At 45.6% G+C, this 21,993-nt stretch overlaps 1 protein-coding gene across 8 annotated transcripts in view; it reads left to right on the plus strand.

Annotated features, from left to right (window-relative positions):
* LOC104044442 (USP6 N-terminal-like protein) overlaps positions 1-21,993 on the plus strand; it is an 85,897-nt gene that overhangs the window by 21,489 nt on the left and 42,415 nt on the right. The window contains exon 1 of one of the 8 annotated variants that reach the window (XM_064452409.1): positions 14,512-14,862. The exons of the other annotated variants lie outside the window; for them this stretch is intronic. The gene's annotated coding sequence lies outside the window, so the exon portion shown is untranslated. Of the gene's footprint in view, positions 1-14,511; positions 14,863-21,993 lie in introns of those variants that run through there. 8 annotated transcript variants of the gene reach the window in all.

Genomic DNA, 21,993 nt, shown 5'->3' on the forward strand with positions numbered 1-21,993 from the left:
CTAAATATAATTTAAGTGAGAAGTGGGCTTTATTTGCATTTTGGGGTTTTCTTCTTCCCCTTTGAGCGCTGAATACTGGTGAAAGGCTTTGGGTTATATCAGCCTGGGTAGATGGTATTTGTGGCATAGCAGTGATGTCTTCTAGGATGCATCTGACTTCTGCACTCTGCTAATGAACATTGATCTTGTTGAGGGGGACAAGATCTCTCCTGTTGGGTACCAGCAGTCTGATGATCTAGCAGTGGGAGGACTGTGCTGAGCGAACTGCTAGGGAACGGGATGCAACCCACCCACAGCAAGTCACTGAAATCTTCTCAGCTGCCAGCTAATCACCATGACCTTGCAGTGTTTGCAGCTTGTGATGTGATGCTCAGGAGATAAGTTTCTTGAGTGTTAACAGTTTGAACGGTGCAATCCCAGTACTTGCCACAGCTTACCAATTGAGTTGGATGTGCTCTAATGAACAACATGCTCCTCAGCTATTGTGCCCCGTAAGATAGAAGAAAAAGAAATTAAAAAAGGATGGAGGGGAAATCTCTAGACATGTAGAAATTAATAAATTTTTCTCAAGTTGCTGTTCTCATTTACCTTTTGAATTAGCTTTTTTCCAGTGTAACACCAGAATTTTGCAATAAAATCCACATGTGAGAAACCAGTGGTGCGTCTTCCAGTCAAAACAGCCTCCATGCCATCTGACTACTTCAGTGGTCATAGAGAAATGTTTGGATTAAGCAGCTAGAGGCCAAATGCATGCTGAATGAATTAGTTTCTCCCCTTTATACTGTAATGATGATGCCGTTAGAGAAACCACATGAGAGGAGTATTTCTGAGAGCATCTCTTCCGAGTTCATGTGTTTAAAACTGCAAACTTTCGTACTTTTAATCACAGTTAAAACCCCTCTGGGTTTTTTTGGAAAATGCATTTCCTTGGTTAGCTTTTGTGGCAGGGCATCTGTAGTATGCGTGCTTGCTGCTGGTGATGGCTTGGTCTTGGAGCAGAGGAGGTTGTGTCCTCCTGTTTCAGTCCTTGACCTCTTTTCAAGTCATGCCTCTCTGTGTCAGCCCCTCTGAGAAGCTTGGTGATGGGTGTGGAGGGATATTAATTTTCTTGAAAATTAAGCAGTGCTTGCTTGTATTGACCTGGAGTAATACTCCAAGCATGGTGATGACTTTTACATCCATAGGAAAAGATGCACTTTCCTTCTTTAACCTTGTTTCACTTAAGGTTGCTCTAAGCAGCTGTTTCTTTGGCTGCTTCCAGATACCAGCCAAAAATACTGGTGTTCAGCCTTCAGAAGGCTTTATCTGTAGATTTAATGAAGGAATAATTTAATGAAGGACCTAACCATGTCACTGCAGCATCCCTTAGGTAGGTGTAGTCATGATTACCTAAAAATGCCAAAGGTATAAGGTAAGAATTTGATTATGCTCCTCCTTGAAAAACCTGGTTAGAATTAGAGGCCAATTTAAAAAATGTAATTTACAGAAGGACTTGTAATTAGCAGTTGTGTGAATCCTGAATTCAGACAGTTGTGTAAATTATTTCTGAGTGAAAACGCTATTTCCTTCTCTTTCTGCCATCAAAATTGTAGATGCCCTTCAGGCCTCCAAGATGAGACAAGTTAATAGTCATCTCCGTGCTGCAGTGGTTGCTCTCTGACTCTTTTTGCCTGGTGTATTAAAAACCCTCTAGGTAGGATGGGTTGTGTTTAAATTACCTGGTCCTCTACCTCAGTTAAGAAGCTCTCCTGGACAAATATTTAATGTTAGTGTTGAGAGACAACATTTATGTAAGTAGCTTGATGCCAAGGCTATTGGTATGTTATTGGGGGAAAAAATTTGAAATGAAAAAGGGAAAAAAAATATCCATGAACTATACAGCTTGCTTGAGCTTTCTAGCCTTAGAGGTTTGGCAGGCATGTTGTGAAAGAGACTCCTGCTTTTCTGATGGGAACCTGTTGGATTAAACTTTCTTTGAGTCAAGGGACTTTCTGTGTCTAGTATGGAGAAGCCTGCAAGCATACCCAGCTCACAGTGTCTGTGGAAAAACCAGCTGCTGTGTCTGCTTGTGAGTGGTTGTCCTGGGGATCTGCCCAAAAGTCTTGTTTTTTCCATGGCTTCAGCACAGCATCAGGCTTGGCACGCTTTGTCATGCAAAATAATATGGATAGGGGTTGCAATTGGCACACCTTTTAAAGAGCCTACTATTATAAACTTGCCATAACACATTAATTATGCTGTTGAGGTAACAATAGTAGTATACTAGTATAGCTAAAATAGCTCCTAAATGTATACTACCAAGGATCGCTTTGGTTCTGTCCTTCCAAGTCGGCATGCTGCAGAGGTTCAAGGCAGTCCTGTTCTGCTGTACTTGCTCGCTCATCATGTTTGTATTGGTGTCCATGATACAGTAATTACCTGCTATCCCTAGTAAGATTGCAAAAGCTGCAAGGGTGAGGCAGACTTGGTGGTAATAATTTAGAAGCTAGATGCCTAATGTTTTCTTAATACTTGCAGTTGTGCGCATGAAAATATTACTTATTTATTGATATGATACAAACACCCTGCAAAATGCATAGTGTGAATTTTTACCTATGTAAAACCATACTTGTAGAAATAACTATTCATATTATACTTAATATATCTAATGAAGGATTGCCCTTGATATGGGACTGAACTTGAAAAGTCACAGCAGTTGTTCTTACTGAGTACTTTATATGCTGTATTGATCTGCAAATTGGGCAATCACCTCCTTTTTGGTGGGAAACATGACCTTACTGAGGACAAGTCTTTGGATTACTTTCAGTTGCATGTTATTTTCCTTCCAAATCTAGAATAACCATTTCTGAAAGTAGTCAGGGAGGCAGATGCTTACTGGATGCTCCTGAGTTCTTGAGAGGATTTTTGGGACACCCTCTGCAGCAAAGAGGCTAGGAGCTGTCAGCCTTCTCAGTGTAGTAAGCTTGTCCCTAGGTGTGCTCTGTCTACAGAGCAGATGCTGGAGGGCACCACGTTGGTGTGTGTTTTGCAAGCTCTGCACTGAAGCACTCTGCTTGGTTTGAGCTATGAAATTGCTGTATCTTTTTCCTGGAGGCTTAGCTATTCTTAGCTATTAGCTATTACCCTGGAACTGAAGAGGAAGAAAATCCAGCCATTATTAACAGATCAAAATGAGCAGGCTGCCAGCCTGCCTAATGCACAGGTTATGCCGCAGCCTGGAGCTGGGCTTTTTGTTAAGAGCAACTCAAATAAGAAAAACAAGCAAACCTCCAAACAAAACAGAAACCAAAACAAACAAAGGAAGCATCTGCTCTTCAGATAAACTGATAGAGGTGAGGGAGGTAAAAACAAGTCAGAGACCTCCAAAGGCTTGTTGCTTTGGCCAGAAACATGCAGTTTGGAGATGGCAGGCATTTCATAGTCCGATGATGGTGATGCAGTTGTTCCAATGGTGCAATCCAAGGCAAAAGCAGTCTGGGTGACGAAGACTGGCGGAAGATGCTGAGCTAGGATGCAGGAATGCCATGTCTCGGGTCTTGCTCCATTGAGACGAGTTGAGATGCACCTCTCTAGGGCAGCTCCAGTTCTGTTTTCCACCATGGTTTTGAAGTGATGAGAAGTACAGTGGGGAGGAAGGGAACCTGGTCCCAGCGTTTGCCTCCATTTTGAGCTTGCGTGGTAAAGCAGAACGCAGCGCTGGTGTGTGGCAGAACCGAGAGACTTGCTCAGCGGCTCTGAACAAGCATCTCCCCATGGCGGTACAGTGGGAGCCCTGGTCTGCAGAACACTTAGCTTCATGCTGAGGTGAGTTGGTTTACTTGAAAGACTGGCACAAGGCCAGGATGCTTAGTGTTTTTATTACTATAGAATTTGTAGTGCTGGGTTAAGGGTGCATCCCTTGCAAACATGGGAGCAGGAGAGCTGTTTGTTCTGGTTATTCTCCTAGTTGCCAGAAGCCCAGCTGGTACAAGGTGGGAGAAGAAATGAGAGAAAGGGTTGTTTTAGCTGGATGCTGAATGTAAAGAGCAGGTACGACGTGCCTGTGGGCTGCATTGTCGGCATGTAAATCTAGTGAACAGGAGAGAGGACAGATTGCTTGTATTGGCACTGCTGTCAGCTCTCATTTTCTCACAGCTGGGGGATCATGAATGCACAGACCCCATTGAAGGGATGTCCTGGTTTTAACCTTCTCAGTGAAGGGATTTGTCTGCCCTGAAGCATAACACATTTCTGCATGTACCTTTGGAATAGCAAAGGGTTTCACACCCCTTTGCTGAAAGGTCCCTGCCATCCCTGGAGGTGTCTAGTGCCTCATCGCTTATCTTCTCCTCTCTGTGGAGTGAGAGGTGCCTGGCCCAAAGTTTTTGATTATGGTCATTGCTCTCATTGTTACTGTCTGTAATGTCTGTAGAGCTCGGAGGCTTTTATTTAACCAGCAACTGGTGAGAGTATTGTCATAAAATTTTAGTAACCTATCATTTTAATAGTTTTAAAAGTCTTGGCTCCTTGTATTCAGAAGTGAGTAACCTGGTGTGAGAGTGCGTCGCTGTTCATAGTGTGCACGAACACTTGAAGCAGCTGCCGAGAGGGAAAAGTACAGGAGGAGGGCAGAGAGACAGGAAGATTTTGTCAGCCTGGTTGGAAAGTCTCTACAGCAGTGAGCAAATGCTTCCTCTTGTGCGCACACGCAATTTCTGACATCGAGGCAGAAGACTGAAAGGTGCCTTGGCTTGGAGGACAAGTTGAATGATCTGCATAAAGTCCTTATGATCTTCCCTCTTGAGGCAGAAGTGGCTAAAAACCTTTAGGAGAAGAGACCTCCATCTGATTTTTGTTGCTGCTAATTTGTCCTAGGTGGTTGGTTGTTGCACGGAGAAGGATTGTTGATCTCTGCTCCGTATTACTGGTGTTGCATTTCCCTCTGGTTCAAGGGAGATGGAGATGTCCTCTGTGTGAGCCGTTAACCTGTTTCCCAGACCTTGCTGCGTTCATGCATCTTCTGACCGAGCAACCCTGAAGTGAGGCTGATCAGCTTCCTCCCTACAATGAACGTTTCCGCTGTTAATGAGACATTTTTGTTTTGGAGGAAAACCACGCACAAAGCTGCCCTGGCAGGTTTGCTTGTGCCAAGGTTCAACTTGGACACTTGGTCAAACAGAGAATCAGCTTGGAAACAGTGCCCTGATCCTTCAACTGCCAGAGGACAAGTGCAGGAATAAAGTGGCTTAAAACCCCCTCTAGTCACCATTATGACACAGCACCATCTTCCTATTCCTTGTGTGTGTACTAGTTTTTTACAGCCTTCCACTGTCATCTGCTAACTAACGGTTTTGGTAAGTGTTTGCTGTGGTGTAGAGAAGTATCCTGGCATGTCTTCCTGGAAGCTCATCCTGTTTGGTGGTGCAAGAATTTTATACGCACGATCTGCTTGTTGCAGTGTCAAGGATTGCAGTGGCTGGTGTGGCAGGGATGTCCAGGCAGATGGAGATGCCTATTGACCTCACATTTCCTCTGTAAACCCTCAGATTTCCTCTGTAAAGCTTGTGGCCCATTAATCATGACGGCGGATGCCTTTTGTAATGGGCTGATGGTTGTGGATGCTAGATAAAGTTTGTGCAACTCATTGGGGATCTCAGTCCTGGAGTCTGAGCTGCCTTTGGGTTGACGAAGGGTTGCTGCACTTGTTATTGTCCATTTGAACACTTGCAGTTTCTGTTTGAGTGACACGCTGTGGAGAAGACAGGATGTGCTTTGTCCCTCTGCCTGGGGCAGCATTCAGATGTTTCCCATCTGAATCCTCTGTCCAAGAAAGAGCAGGTGTGGTGGCTGTTCTCTGCAAGGACAGTTAGAAGTATCTGATCCCTCCTTGGTCTACTTATCTTGTAGAGCCCTGGCAGAGATGGTCTCTTAAGATGCCGGGATAGAGGACTTAAATGCTAGAGCCCAAACCTTTCCCAGCTCTGCTGTAATGACATGTATGGTAGCTCAATAGTGGAAGATCTGCCACACTGGCTCCAGCCAAGGTCCAGCTTGGCCACTATCCCTGCCACAGTGATGACCAGAGTGGATCCTCAGGGGAGGAGAATGAGTCACTGGGTTTAACAGCCACAGACAGTCTTGTTCTCCTGCAGTTCACGGGTTACTTTGCAGATACTTTATATAACTGGCTCTGAGTAGCAGAACATGCCACAGCTGAGTTGTGGATCCCAAGGAAGTTTCCTCCTTCTGTTTGACTTTTTAAAATCTTTTGTCTTGCGGTCTTTCACTGTGAACCGTTGTTCTTTGTTCCTAACATGGTTTACATTATACCAGTGGCTCCTGCAGGTTGTTTTCTTTCTTGCCTTGGTACATAGATGCCTTTTTGTGATGACCGTGGCTTAATATTTCAGGGTGATATACTGTCTGCCTTGACTGTGCTGCTCTGGAGCCTGCATTTAGATAAATGCTTTGTGCATGTTTTGAAGAGGATTAGAACTGACCTTCTAATTGGAGAGAAAATAGGGTAATTGTAGACTTAGTTGAAAAGTGTTCTGTACTTTATTGCATTGACTTTCTTCCTGGAGTTGTTGTTGAACATACTGAAGAGAAGGAATTTGGAAACATGCCTGCGTGACCCCACATCTATTACTCAGCAGGCATTTTTGTTGCACATCTTGCATTTATTCTCTAACTGAAACATTAGGCAATTTATCAGGCTTTCCATTCTGCAGCTGGACACCTATTTGCGCTGTCTGTCTTTCCAGCTAAAAATGAAGTGAAAGCGATGCTTGCTAACAGCATGGTCTCAGCGGTTCATCTAGAGGAAGACAGAAGTTGGCTGCTCTCTCCATTTAATCACTCAGTTAAAAGTACTGAAAGCTGCAAACAAACTCAGTTCAGTTTTCCATATGCTCTGATAAGAAAATAACTGGCCCCATTTGCTCAAAATTGGCAGAGTTTATGTCCATACGCATAAAAATCCAACACATCCGAAGCCCAATTCGCAGGTTCCTATGCAAGAGCACTACTGCTTGAGATGGCTTGATGGAAATAATAATGCATCCAGTGAATTGATTGTCCTGCTCCACAATAGATAGTACCCTTTCTAACAGCTTAATTTACTGTGGTGCATGGGGAGGACATGGATGTTGGCTGTGGGCTTTTCCAATCTTCTCTTAGCAAAGATTTTTCTTTATATGTCTATGGATTTCTGCTTTGTACTTATAGAGGTATTACTTGGTATGGACTTTGGAGGCAAAGGGGAAGCTGTGCCAGTTACCATGAACAGTGAGGGCTCTTGCTCGAGGTGACTGATGAAGGGAGCAGGCTAGAAGTTAAGCCTACAAACCTCTACTGTGGCAAGCCTTGTGTTTTCTCTGTGCTGGTCCATGCTGAGACGATTAGAGATCCATTGAGAGGATCGGAGATCCAGCAGCAGCAATAGAATAAAAACTGGGTGGTGACTGGGTTTGGTGAAACTTTTCCTGTGTGTCTTGGTTTCTCTTTCCTATGGGATTTCCTGAAAACTCTCACCTTCCCTGTCCTCTGGTGCCTGGTGTTAGATCAGGTTGAGAAGGGCCTTTGCTCATGGTGAGGGCTCCCAAACACTGAGATGACTAATTTACTTGATGATGGGACTGAGCAGAGGAAATAGCTGCCTGCCTGGCTGAGCGCTGATGGCTTGGTGGGACTTCTCTTGCTTTTTGGGTTGTACCATGGTACCTGTCATGGTTTCCCGTGAAGCTTGTATTCTCTGTGCTTGTGGGATTTGTTGTTCACCTGGTACCAGAACATGACTGATATTACTTTAGGAATAGCAGCAGCAAAACCAGGCTGCTGTCATCTGCTCTCCGAAAAGCTTTTGGCTGCTGTTTTTCCCCGGTGCACAACAGAGCACTGCAGACTTCTCCATCTTTTGCTCCAAATGCAAGCAGCTCTCCTTGGTCTTTCATGTTCCTGAAGAAGCTTATGGCAACACAACACCAAAATTCTACTGTTCTGGTTGAGGTTTGCCATGGACATGCCCCTCCCCTGAAGGGAGGTGAAGAGCATTGACCAAAGATGACAGATGTTATGCATTAAACAAGGTGACCTGCCACAGTGTAGTTGGTTTTAGTGGTCCTAGGAGCTAAACTTCCATGGGGTTTGGTGTGCTCATGTGTCCCTTCTACCATGAGATAGAACTCAGGCACAGTCTGGCTTTGCAAAGCAGAGCCAAATGCTGTTGGAGAGCTTTCTCCTGGCCTTCTGTCTTCCCCCTGGAGCAGAGCATGCAAAGTGCCAATGTGAAGTCAAGGGGCTGGTGTCCCACGAGGTGCATGGCGCAGGGGATGGAGAAGCCTTGCAGCAGGTTGGGAGCAGCGAGCATCTGCGGTTGTGCCAAGTGTGTTATGTACCCGTGTGCCAGAGAGTGTCTGTCAAGGCTTGGGTTTACAGAGGACCTCATTAGTTAGGGCAGCCAGATGATGTGGCAGGGGGCCCAGGTTTGGGTAAGCTTTTGGGCAGCTGCTTGAAGGAGGCAATTGCTGAAACATTCATAAACTTGACTGAGGAGACTCTTCCCAGTTGCCTCATCCACGGTAGAGTTGGGGGAGCTCAGTCAAGAGCTGCTGTTCTCATCCCAGGGGAGGTGGCGGGGAGCAGCCTTGGGAGCCTGCTGCTGCCTGACATGCTCCTCTGTGTTAATTCTTTATGTTAATTCCCATAATAAATTTCTGCCTTCAAAAGCCTAAATGAGCAGAGGTCTGCCAGAGCATTGCTAGGAGTGGTAGCTTTCTCTACTTTTTTTTTTCCTCCTGTAAGGTCGAAAGAAGGTGCTCTTACAATCTCAAGAAAAATAGCAACAGAACAATGCTAAATACTGGCTATAAAAAACCTACTTCTCTGCTGCGTGCATGTTGCAGTGGCAATGAGGGCATCTCATGCAAGCCCCTTGTTGTTTTAGCTTTTTTCTTTGCTGCTTATGTAAGTTTAAGACTCTCTTTAGTATTATTCTCCTATATTTAGAAATAAGGGCACAATAGTTCAGCCTCTGAACACCTTCAGTCTTTGCGTGTCCCACAAGATGGCTAGGAGGCGTGCTGGTAACTGCTTTTATGGCCCCATGTCCAACACGAGCTAGGCTGACCCATCCGGTTGCAAGCATTTCCCCAAATTGTTGTTGTCTTGTTTTCCTTTATAAGCTTTCTCCTGTTTCCTTCTGAAAATCAACACAGCGGATGGTGGCAGGAGCAGAGTTGGGGAATTCAAAATTAACTGCTGAACTTATCCTCAGTTCACCCCACTCGCATCTCTCACCATGGCAGCCTGCGTTAGCCTGATGTTGTGTTAGCTGAAGAAATGAATTTTCTGCTGCATGAAGAATTGGCTAATCATTACGTGACTCGGTTCCCCATTTAAGAATATGTTCTTTAAATCTTTAAAACTGCCTGTCTTCTCCTAAGCTTGCATCGCTGTCTAACGAGGATGGATTTTATTATAAAGTCCTGCAGCAGTGCTGTCGTGAATCCAGTGCTGCTTCCTATAGACAGGTGCAAAGTGTCTTTCTGTGCGTTGTTTGGGGAGTAGCCTCCATAACAGAACAGGACTTGAAGTTTTCCTTTTTTTTTTCTTTACATTTTTTGGGAGCGTATTTTTGCAGACATTGTAGTTAGTGGCTTCATAACAGACTGTAGTGGGATTTGGAAAAAAGTCTGCTAAAACTGTATATAAGGGATAGTGGAACAGTTAGGTCATGTTAAAGTTGCAAGACTTTTTTGCTGCTGGTGCGTGTGTGTTGGTTTGTTTTTGTGTTTTTTAGTGAATGCAGAACTATGAATGTTTTTCTTTAAAAAAAAAAAAAAGGCCTACTGTCTTAGACAAATGTCCTTTTTTTACAATGGTGTGTTTTCCCAGTTAATGGCTTTTTTTAGTGGGAGCTGCCCTGTTCTTTCCATCTGATCTCTGTGCCCCCACCTCTGAATGTTTCCATTTCAGAAAGGAGGACAACGCTAATCCAGCAGACAAACTTCAAAAGTTGCCATGCAGGAAAGTGTCACAGTTCTGAGGCGTTAGGAATGAGCAAGGGGGAAAAATAATAATAATAAAAAAAAACACAAACAAAACCAAAACAACCCAAACACTAAAACCCCTTAAACTTCTACTGCCATTCAAAGATAACAGAACTTGCTTCTTGGTTCCTCCAGTCCTTGAGATGCTAAAATACTGGAGTTGAATAATCCTGTCATCCCCTAAAAAGAATTGGAGAGATTTAAGAGCACTCAGTAGTTTTTAAAGAAAATCTGGTGCTTTACCTATTGAAAGCTGCAGTTGTGCTGTTGCTCTTGGTGACTTAAAATGGGACTTTTGGGTGTTGCTTAGCTTCAGAACACAGGTAAGGGCTCTCTTTCTCCATATGCCATCATATTGCTGGTGTTTTTCATACTGCAGACCCCAGTGGTACCCAGCAGTCATGCTTAGGCAATGTTTTTCTGTCCAAGCCTCATAAGAGCCCATTGAGAGGGAAGGGGAATGGCTTTTTTTCAAGAGCAGCTGAATGCAATGCCCTAGTTACCATGGTTTTTTTAAATGGAGTACTTCAGAGGATGTACAAAAGCATCTTTAGCATTTGCAGTACAAGGAGAATGAAAGGACCTAGATTATGTCAGCACTGCTGTGGAGGCTTAAATGAGTGTCATTCATTTATTGTTAGGAGATGACCCAATTTGGATTGTATTTATGGAGTGGGAGGGGAGAATGGACCTGTTTCAAATGACTTTTGAGCCTTAAATGTACTTACAGGCTTTGTGTAGGGATTGCATTGGCTCCCGCTGCGTAAACAGAGCCCTTTGGAGGGTGTTCCTCCTGCTCTGGCACAGGGACTCATCCTGCCCTTCCTGGCTAGACGTGTGCTGCCAAAATGGGTTGATTCATGCCACGTCTCTCTGCACAGCGTTGTATTAGATGGGGGGGAAAAAATGAGTTGTCAGACAGAACCTGCCCAGCTGATTTTTATTTATTTTATTGCTTTTTCTTCCAAGGCTTTTAAAGCTTCCAGTTACTATATAATTTGCAGACTGGTTCCAGCCAAGCAGATCCCTAACTGAAGGCTGTGACCCTGCAAAGGGCTGGTGACCATAATAGGTCATCAAGTCTGCACACAGTTGGATGCTTATCTTTTTGCTTTCCTCCCACCCCCTTCCTGTAAAATGATGGGTGGTCTGTTTTAAGTACCACCTATGTCATGGTCAGCTATCCCTTTTTGCCTGGCTAGGATGGCAATGAAGCACTTCCTTTTCATCTTATAGGGCTTTGAAAACTGGGTGTTAGGGTCTGCTGCTGCTGTCTGCATCTCCTTCTGGAAGACTCTCACCTGTCTTTTTAAACCATTTTGGTCCTGCTGGGAGGAATACACCATCTGCATATCATGTGAAGGATGTAAATACTTGGATTATCTCTCTTTTTTTTTTTTAATTAGTCCTTGCAAGGCTTCCTGTATTCATTGTATCAAGCGCAACCCTGATCATGTGAACTGCTTTGAGAAGTGTCCAGAGCAGAAGCTGCTGTGAGCTTAAACCCACCTGCAAATCTGGGAAGGGGAAGGAAGGCGATAAGCAGGGAAAACTCACGAGGAAGTGGAGCTTGGAAAAGCTCGGCCTTTCTGGCAAACCCTCCTTTTCCTTTATTTCAGATGGGCCTAGTGTAAAGACTAGTGGATATCTGAGTTTTATTGTAAAATCAGTAGCAGCTTTCCCATTCATTTCAGTGGAGCCAGGGTTGTGTCCTCCAGCTAACGAACTATGTAAGCCTATGCCTCTTCCTCTGGAGAGGTGCATCTGCCTTGCATCCTCCACAGTCTGCTTTTAAAGAGAGCCCTTTCCCCAGGAAGAGGAGGAGAAAGGCATCCATCCCTTCCTGTAGCTGTCCCAGCAAGCCACAGGCTGGTCTGCTCCAGGGGAGCTGCACCCCAGCTCCAGTGGAGTTCAGCAGGGTGGTCACTGGAGCACTCACTGGAGGAGGAGAGAGCTGCAAGTGCTTGGAGGGACTGTCTGGATTTGCTCCTTTGGAGACACCATCAGCCCCAAAGACCGGATGCGTCCAAGCCCAAGCTTTGCTGGCACCAGCCGATGTCTGTGGTAAGGGAGGTTGTTGCTCTGTAGGAATCTGCATCCAATGCTTTTAGTTTGCAGAGAACCTGCTGGCTGGGAAAGCTTTCTTGTTTGTGAGTGAAAGTATCAAAATTATGTTAAATGCAGGTGTACTGCACAGCTGGAGGCGAGGGCGGGTGGATGGTCTCATGGGGCAGGGTCCCTGGGGTCTGCCAGCACACAAAGGTCAGAGCGGCACTAAGTCACCTGCAGCAACTGCAGCGTTGAGCATGTCGGGGCAAGCTGGCATTTCCTCCTTTCCCTGGGTTTCCTGGGGGTACGAATGGCAGTTTTTGATAACTGAAGGCTTCATACAGAGAGGTCTCTCTGGCATGGGAGACCTGAATCCAATTTCAGGCTTGGATGTGTCCCTTTCCTGTCTGTAGGAGCATTAGGCTGGTTATTGTGTTCAGATAATTTTTCTTCCTGATTTTTTTTTAATAAAATTTGATAATGCTGGTCCAAGTAAAGGATAATGAAAATCAAGTAACTTGCCCTACCTCTTACACAACCACTGCTCTGTGTAGTCAGTAGTTTAATGAGAGGTAAGGCAAGGCAGAGCTCATTTTCCTTTCCTATGACCAAGCTGGCTCTGCAGAACTTAAGAGTAAGATGGGATAGTAATCAGGTGTGATGTTGTGGTCTTGAGGGCAAGAGTACAGGAAATGCATTGTATTCCTTTGAACAGGATGGAGCCTTTCACAGGATTTTTTTTTTAAACTTTAATTCTGTAATCTTGATCCATTATCTAACAGCAGGAAGGCTCCCTAAACTTGGGAGTGTATTTCATCTGCTTGGGGAGCAAAAGACTCCATCCTGGTCTGTCTGGGGAGCTCTGGCTGTCCTCCAGGTGTGGTGCATCTTATTTAGCAGCTGTTGAGGGTTGCCGTGCCCATGGCAACGCATTGAATCACTTTTTAACTTGCATGAAGGCTGGAGGGTTTTTTGTTGCAGCGGTCTGGTCTGCTGCTGTTGAGAGACGTCTTCCTGGCTCGCCTCCAAGGTATGTTGTGGGCTCTGTAGTGCTTGCTGACACAGACCTCCCCCAAACTTCCCGTCCGCTCCGTCTTTTGTACCTGAGAAGTCGCTCCAGTGCAGCTTTCCACTGCATCTTTGCACTTGGTGAAACCTGTCTGTAGGGGGGGTCTTGTCATTCATCTGTACAGACTAGTAAGATGAATCCTTCTGGAGCTCACTGGGATTTCAGAAGGAATAAGAAAACACCTTTCATGTCAGTGGCTTTGTATTAGGCAGATTGATTACTACTTTTTCCTTCATCCTGATGGCTTTTCTCATAGACTTTAGGTGTGGGTAGATTATAATTTCATTTCCTCTTGAGTTTAACAGCTTTAAAAGGACTAAAATCAGCAGCTGTTTAGGAGTTGTGATTGGGGATGCAGAAACTTTCATGCCCTTCGCTTCTAGAGCAGATAATGCTTCAGGTGCAAAGGAGAGGTGACAGCTGTCCTGTAAAGCAATCTGCTGCATGTTTGCAACCAGAGTACTGTTTCAAGCCCTATAAGACAATGTTTTGGGATACTCTCTTAATCTCACATGTGATCCTCAGCTTTTAAAGAGCACAGCTGAGCCTGCTTCGTTACCTTGCCACGTTTGAGTTCCACATGCTGTGGTCCACAAGCCTGGAGAGTGGCTTTTCTGCCACTGCACTTCTCCCTGATGCTTTTAACCTGGTTTCAATGCAACACCCCTGTATGCTTTTCCCTAATAACCTCTTGCCCTATTTTCAGCTAAGTTTTTATGGGGTAGAAACACTACAGAGTTGATTTTCTACTTGCTGGAGAGATGCAGTCCTGAGTTAACAGCTCACTCTGAGGACAGGCAGAGGGGACTCTGGCAGCACTGCCAGTTTCTTGTATGCCGATAGCCCATCAAGGGTAGAAACAGTATGTCTGGTGGCTCATGACATGGTTCAGAGACGATGAAGAGGTGGTTAGTGTATTGCCACAGGGTGGTAAGACTCAGGGGACTCCTTAGAAAGTTGGGTTGCAGTAGTTAAGGTGTCCACAGAATAGCTCACACCCAGGCCCTGCTCCTACATCTGGTTCAGAGGTTGTGAGGTGGTGGAGCCACCCAATGACCTCCGGGTGAGCTGTGGCACTACCGTGTAGAGCCAGTGACATCCTTGAGCATCCCTGGTGTTGCTGGATGAGAAATTGCACTGAGGGATTCCAGAGCCTGGCACTGGCTTGCTCATCACCTGCTCGGGCTCCTTGCTGTTTTGTCCTGAAGCCCCCAGGGGAGCATGAGCTCTTCTCTCTGAGGCTCCTGCAAGACAAAAGGCAAAGTGCAAGAAACCACAACAGCTTCCACTCTAAAAATACCATAAAAGGCTGTGTCCTTAGAAGCTGGGCATGGGAGTAGTTCCCACCCACATTGCTGCGGCATGAGTCACTAGGCTATTGCAACTGCTCTCCATGTGGATGCCCGGCTGAAGATGTAGTGAGGAGCAGAGGGAGGAAGGGGAACCACTCTGTAGCACTGTGGAAGTGATGAAGAATTATGAAGAAGAGGATGACACACAAGCACACGTGAACTTGACCTAACTTCCGGATGGTTTTGCTTTTGTCATTTTTTTTTTTTGAGGATTTCCAGCAAATGCTGCTTGTTGATGATTTGAGCTTAAGGTATTTGCAAGCCAAGTGTCTTCTGAATATGCAGAACCCCCCAGTTTGCTTTTAGGAAGCACAGTAATTGCCACATGAATAATACGAAGCTGGAAAACCCCTCTGACATGGAAGTATGTTTTATTTACTCTCTTTAAGCAAAGTTTTTTTTCTCTCCCTGTCCCACCCTCTTTGTCTTCATACTTCTCTCCCCTTCCCTGGAAACAGGCTGTGCTTCCCTGTGACAGATGGTGTAAAAACATATCTTATGTTACGTGCTGGTTTTACCCGTGCTTTTTATCTGACACGCAGGTATTAGCGAGTAAATTTGGGTTTGTTTTGGTTTCTTTCCTGAGACACCACCCACCTGCCCTGGCCCCAGTGATGGAATGGTTATTGTTTTCCCTTTTCCTTCCTTTCTGCTTGACGAAGTCTTAGCTATTGGGGTTTACCGGATTAAGTTTGTCAGTGGGAAATTCTATAAAAAGCTTCCTTTATTTAGACGCCAACCCCGTAATGACATCATGTGGGCATGTCTTCCAAGTTCCTCGGGGTTGAGCGGATGGAAGGAAGCAGTGGCCGCGAAGCTGAGCCCCGCCTCTTTCCCACTGCATCTCCGTGGTCCTGCTTAGTGGCTGTCCTTCAAAATAACTGCAGCCCTCCTCCTCCAGGGAGAGCACAGGGAGGTCCCCCACCAAGCTGGTGCATCTCCTTTAACAAACTTTTTAGCAATATAAGATAGCTGTGGTTGTCTTCCTGCTCATCACTTTCAGGTTAGTCCTTGGAAGTGCTTTTTGGTGCGTATTTACCATGACTTCGCAGGAAGCAGGAGGCTTGTACACTCAGTATCTTCGATGCTACTAAATTTTGCATTCAGCTGGTTTCAAATAACTTTGACAGGGGAAGAGGTGGACTGAAGGTATGAATGCCTGCATGGACAGGCAGAGAGCAGGGGAAATGAGCACATAAGATATGCGGCTTGTTTTGCGGTGGCGGGAAGGGGGCAGCTAGGGGGGACAGCAGTGCAAGAGTTGGACACCAAAGTAATGGACTGATAAAAATATTTTCTTGTGTGTGGTTTCTTAAAGTATTGTTTTGAATGTTTCTGAATGGGGGGAAGGTATATATTTGTTAACAGTTAAGAAGTAGAGTGCGACCTGGGTAAGGTTTCTTGACCTTCTGGAGAAGTTATTCCTGGATTTCATTTACATTTTTGGAGGAAGAAGCATGCTGTGCTGCGCTAACCTTCCCCTTGTATGTGCTCAGTTTGTTAAAATGTTCGCACAGGTGTTCCCTTACCTGCCTGTGGTAATTCCTGGGTATTTTTAGATGTGATCAATAAACTAGAGCTTATTTAAGCAATGAAATGGTACAAAACTCTCTGGTGGGGGCATTTAATCGACTGTCTTTATTCTGCTCATCCTACTAGTGAGGGAAGCCACCAGGCTGCTGTACATCATGGCTATTTTGCTGTCCACTGGACGTTGATTACACCCTTTAGAGCTGGGAGGACTTTGGGCAGCAGATGCATAACCAATTCAGTCTGTCCATAATGCAGCTTCTTCCACTCCTACCTGGGATTTGAGTCAGATGAGAGGCAGTTTCAACTCTGTGCTGACGCTTGCTCTGCACTGTTGCTCTGCTTGTTGACATTATTTCCTTCCCATGTTCTCCACCTCAATGCTCTGAAGTATTAAAATAATCCATATTGCACAAAACACCCTGCCACTCAGTATGGGTGGCCAAAATACTTTGTTCTCTTTAGAAAGTTATTTTGCAAAGTTAGGTTGTGCTGGAAGTAAACACAGATCTGCAGGTGCCAGTTTCAGAGTATCCTACCATCAGATGGCACAGAAAAGTGGGATCTTTTGAGGCAGTAAACAAGGTCTTCTCTCAAGGTCTGTTGTGTTCCCTGGTAAGAAAATCCAGTCTTCAAAATACCACCTTAATTTAAAAAATAAACATGTTTTTACCATTGGGAAGTGACATCTGATAATGTTTTCTCTAAAGAAGGGGTGTGGAGATTGGATATATTTAGCTGCAGCTATTCTCAAGTTGTTGTTCTTTTATGGCCTTCTCTTAATAAGACATTTCTCTGACACTTTCTCTAAAGTTTCTGTAGTTCCAGAGGCTTTTTCAGCCAAAGGCATGTTGCTGGGGGGACGAGAAGAGGGAGGAGCAGCCCACAGGCAGGAGAAGTATTGAAATCTGTTTTCTGGTGGATTTTGGCACCTAAGAGGGCACAATGTTAGAGTTGCATGCAGCTCATGAGGGACCTTTCCCAGGTCAGAGGGGTGGCTTGTGCTTCAGCTTTTCCCCCAGCTGCAGCAACTGTAAGATTGCCACCACCAACTTCTTAAAAGCAGTTGAGAGTGGGATTAAAAAACTGATTTTGGACAACAAGTTTAAAAGGTTGGAAGAGGAAGGCTTGGACAGAGGAATGATGTGCTGATGGAGAACCTGTAGTACAGGAATCCTATGGGAGGGCAGGTGTTAGGAATGGCAGCTTAAATTTCAGGTGTTTGTGCAGTGGTTTGGGCTGTGGCTGACTATCTGGAAACACTTGGGACTTACCTGCAAATCTTGTCTCTGAGATAAGAGAGCCAACAAATTCCCGTGTAAAACCTGAAAGTCATCTTCATCAGTCCACAGGCTGCTGGGCTTCTCCTCGCCTGATGTCTACAGACCAAAAAGCACAGACCCTGGCAGTCAGATGAGCTGGTCCCAGGCTTTTGCAGACATCAAAGTGGCCATGAAAAAGCTTCTCAAAGAGCAGTGGTATAAAAAGCAGAAGAAAAGTGTTTTCAGGTTGGGTTGCTGATGTTATCTGTCTCTTGATAGTTACCAGCGGAGATCATCAGGCTTTCCAAAGTGAACGGCACAGTTAGGTTTTCCTCCGTGCTTGCCTCTGATGACATTGAGGTGAGGAAAGCAGTTAAGCTGGGTGTAAATAATAAGCAAATGCCATGTGAATGCAGGCAGGAGGAAGGACAGGCAAGAGGTGTCTGTGCTGCATTCCGGTGGGCATCAGGGAAGTTGAACCCAGTGGTGGGGCTGGAGAGGTGTCTGGCTTAGGCTGGTCCTGGGGAAGGGATAAGGAAGGTGTTTAAGTGATTGTTTTCTTATTTATATATATCTTTTTTTTCTCAATACCCAAATCAGTGGTGAGGAGTTTCTGCTAATTGGCAAGAAATGAAAGGAAGGAAACATTCCCTGAGCTTGAGACTGTTTTGCTTGCCATCAAGTCCTTTCATGCTGCGATGCCTTTTTAATGACCACAACCAGTCAGAAATGCCAGCCCAGCCTACTAAAGGTGTTGACACCACACACTGGTCCAGCACTGAGACAGGGAGGAGAAAAAAAAAAAAGGGTTGCTGCTCCCTGAAACACCAAGGTCATGTTCTGCAGCTGCTGGCGAGGGAGAGTGGGGCTGTGGGGGTACAGCGATGCTTGCAGGCCTCACACTGCTCCAGGGCTGGGCAGGAGTTGCCACGGTAAAGGGGACCTTGCTTGGAAGAGCTTATGGATAATTTCACACCAAAAACTTGCCACAGTGGTTTTTACCCATTCCCCCCCCCCGTCCCGTCCCCCCCCCCCCCCCCCATTCTTGGACAAAGAATTTACTTATCTATTTTGAGACTCATACTTTCAAAATCTGCTCAGTCTTTGCTAGATCCTCATGCCAAAGCAATTGCAAGAGTTAAGGCCTGACCTTTCCTCTTCAGGAGGAGACCTCCTGGGAGCTTTCGCCAGCAGGTAGTGCAGGGCTGGTGCTGAGCTCCTGCAGGAGTGTGTCGTCTGCAATGGTGTGTGTGTTTCCCTTGCATCGGTGTTGGCGTACAGAATGGCTGTCTGGGTAATGCTTTCATTGCAGGGAACCGCCATGTGTATATGCAAGCTTTTTGGGCTTGACAACAAGCCATCATGGGCAAATTTCAGTTAGGAGTTTGCAAGGCATCAGCTTGGGTTGCAGTAGTTGAGTATTTCATATCCTGAATAATGCTTGGACTTTTAGTGCCCTTCTTGGTTTTAAGACCTGACTCTTTATACTCTGGCTGCTTAAAAAACCCAAAAAAATTAAAAATAAAAAGTGACTGTATGTTGCATGGATTTAGTGCTTTTTTTGGGAACTGTAAGTGTGGCACCGTGTTTTCATGTGATGCCTGTGTTTAATTCTGTATCGCTCATTGGCAGGAGCGCCATGGGCTTAGTGCCTGATGTGAGAGTGTTTCCTTTGTCGCTGAATAAAACACCAGCATCAGCAAGAGTGGAAGTTTCACTGGAAGTTTCATCCGGGTGGTTTTGGGGTGAAACGTGGTGATAAGGGATCTGGCAGGAAGGAAGCACAGTGCGTGGTGACAAGAGAAAAACAGTAGATACTCAAAGTATGATACTCAGAGTATGATAGGTCAGATACTGGGAATGGGCAGAGAATCTTCTGGAGATGGTCTGCAGCTAGAAAACAGGGGCAGCTACCTGAAGTCCGGTCAGTGGTGCAGAGATGGCCCTGTCTCTTCAGGCCATGTAGCTGGAGCATTGTCTCATCTGCAGGGTCTGTAAGGTGATGGAGGAGGTGCTGGAATGTGCAGCCCTCAGCAGGGATGGGAAGGCCAGGACCAGGCTGTGCCTGGGTCCAGACTGGACTTGCTGGGTGGGCTTTGAAGGGCCTCTGTCCCAAATCACTCCCTGCTGCTTTCTGTTGGGAGTGAGCCTGTTATTCTACTGAAAACCCTTCCGAAACAAGGAGGGGAGAAACAATCTGGGAAAGCAAATATTTTCTGATAATGGTGAGCAGCAGTACAAGCTTTTGTTTTCTGTCAATGGAAGGAAGTGGGAGAATCACATAATAGCTTTAGTACAGCACAGGCTTTACTGCTACAAAAGAGATTTAGTGCTCACCCTCCTGTAGTGGGTCCTAAGAGATGATCTAGTGGGGAGATATCCATAAGGAGAGGATAGGCTGCTTGGAGCAGGTGGGAAAGGTGCTGCTTTTGTTTTACTGCAGCTGTGCATCTGTCTGAAACAGGTGCTAAAGGAATGTCTGCGACCAGTGGGTAGAGATGGGAATCCAGGTCTGGGCTTATATGGGAAATGGGAACCAGGAAGATGGACTCCCTGGTTTGTACTCAGCCAGGACAAAACTGAAACAACTGTGCTTTAAATTAAAGGGTGGCCTCACAGAGGCTCCTCTCCACTCACATAATGGTGATGATAAAGAGCAAATCAGCTCTGATCTCTGCTGGCTGGAAAAATTCTTCCTGCTGAAGGACTTGATGTTGGTAGAAAACAAAATACAAAGAACTCCCATGCAATTGCTATTCTATTTTGAAGTCTTATCTGAAGGCTTGCAGGCATGTTTTAGCTTAAGTATGGATCTTATTCTTCATGTTGGCCCCATTCTTTACTTTAGGAAAGAAAAAGTTATTTCTTTGTGACTTTCCTATCAAAACGCCCTCCACTACCCTCAGATACTTATTTACTGACAACTTTCTTTTTCCAAGCCTTCTTGCATAGGGCCAAGTCCAGCTGCAGTTTAGTAGGATGCATTCAGCTCTACCATGTTTTGATCTTGGAACAGGAAGATTCCCATATCCGAAGCTGCTGAGGAAATCATCATCCTGCTTGCAAATGTCTTATGTAGAAATTAACTGAAATTTTGTGTCTAAGTCAACTGTTTTAAGTGAACATGTTTCAAGTGAACTGTCCAGTTATTGCTGCTTTGGGTGAATGTTAAAGAGTTTGTAAGATAAGTGCATCTTTCAAGTTCAAATTGTCTTTTTATTTAGCTGAGCATGTCTTCAGCTAAGTAAGACTGCATCTTGAAACACAGGTGATACTTGAGTTGTGTACATTGGTCTCCTCAGGAGAACAGTATCTGCTGCTGCTTTTATGGGCAGCCTTGCATGGGTCTCCATTGTACCAAATGCCTGTCTTTAATCACTGCCATAGGCTGTCATCTACTTAAAACTTCTTCCTCTGCTTTTCATCTCATCTGAGAAGGGGTTTTGTAATTTTTTTTAGTTGTTCCATGCGTACTATCACCTTCCCCATGCAAGCTTCGGCTCTCACTGAAAAAACCCTTCTCAAACATTTTCTTTAATAGACTTGAGCCTTCTGTGGTCCCCTTTGAATTGCTTTTATCCCGTTTCTGTTGCGCTCCATTATTCACATCAGAAATGCTGAGGACATGAAAAACAGTAATTGGAGGTAATAGATCCACTGAGGTTTTGGGCATTGGTTTTCTGAAGTTACTTCTGTTGCTTTCTCAAGCATATTTGATCAAAGTTGCTGCATGAATGCCCCTGGAAAAACTAGAAGTGGAAAGATGATGTCTGGTTTGATGTCTGCCTGTGTCACCTGGCTCACTTGGTTGTACATCCCCATGGGTACTGGGCTCCATGGTGGCACCTGCAGGTTTGGGTCCACACCAGACCTGCTCGGGGCTTTCCGTGCACCATGTGCAGCTGGACTCCAAATGTGAGGGCTGGCTCAGGCCATTCATTGTGCCACTCTTCCACCTTTTGAGTCCCTCATGGAGTAAAATGAGGGATGAGCCAGACGAAGTGCTCAGGCATAGTGCTCCCCCACCCAGAAACCAAGCTGAATTTGTGCCTCCTCCTGATGTTGTGATCATCTCAGGAGGTTTCCAAACCAGGGGTGGGGAAGATGGCTGAGTCGGCAAACAAGGTTCAGGTTTGCACAGGTTTGAGGTGGCCTAGGGGTGCTGGGGGCATAAGTCGTTACACGCGCTACATGCCGAGTGTGGCAATGCTCTGCTATCTCCCTGATGGAGGGGTGCATGCTGGGGGCTCAGCTTTGCTGCAGTGGGTTGGGGGAAAGCGCTGCAGTTGTGGTAAAGCCCATGAGACAGCAGCATGGAGACATGAGCAACCCTCACCAAGCCCTTCGGAGGCTAGTCTTCAGCTAATTAGGAAATAATCCACGTGTTAAGTGTGTGCTTGCAAGGAAAAAAAGTGTTGTTTGGGGCTTTGGGGTGAACGTGGGGCTGGTGGAGGAGGAGGAAAGACTCATTTTATCCCCAAGCACATGAGTAAAGGTGCCAGCTGTTTACACCCTGGGCTCAGACTGCAGTTTTGGGAGCACTGGTTCAGCTGCTGTTGATGGGTGGGAGCTGAAGCTGCTTGCCGCTGGTCACTGCCTGGCATGGCATCTCACCAGGTGCCTGCTACCAGCACTAGGGCTTTGCCAGTGACCGGGAGATTCGCGTCCTCTTCCGCACTTAGCTCTTACCAGTGTCCAGCACC

The sequence above is a fragment of the Phalacrocorax carbo genome, chromosome 5, assembly GCF_963921805.1.
Source record: "Phalacrocorax carbo chromosome 5, bPhaCar2.1, whole genome shotgun sequence".
NCBI classification, from domain to species: domain Eukaryota; kingdom Metazoa; phylum Chordata; class Aves; order Suliformes; family Phalacrocoracidae; genus Phalacrocorax; species Phalacrocorax carbo.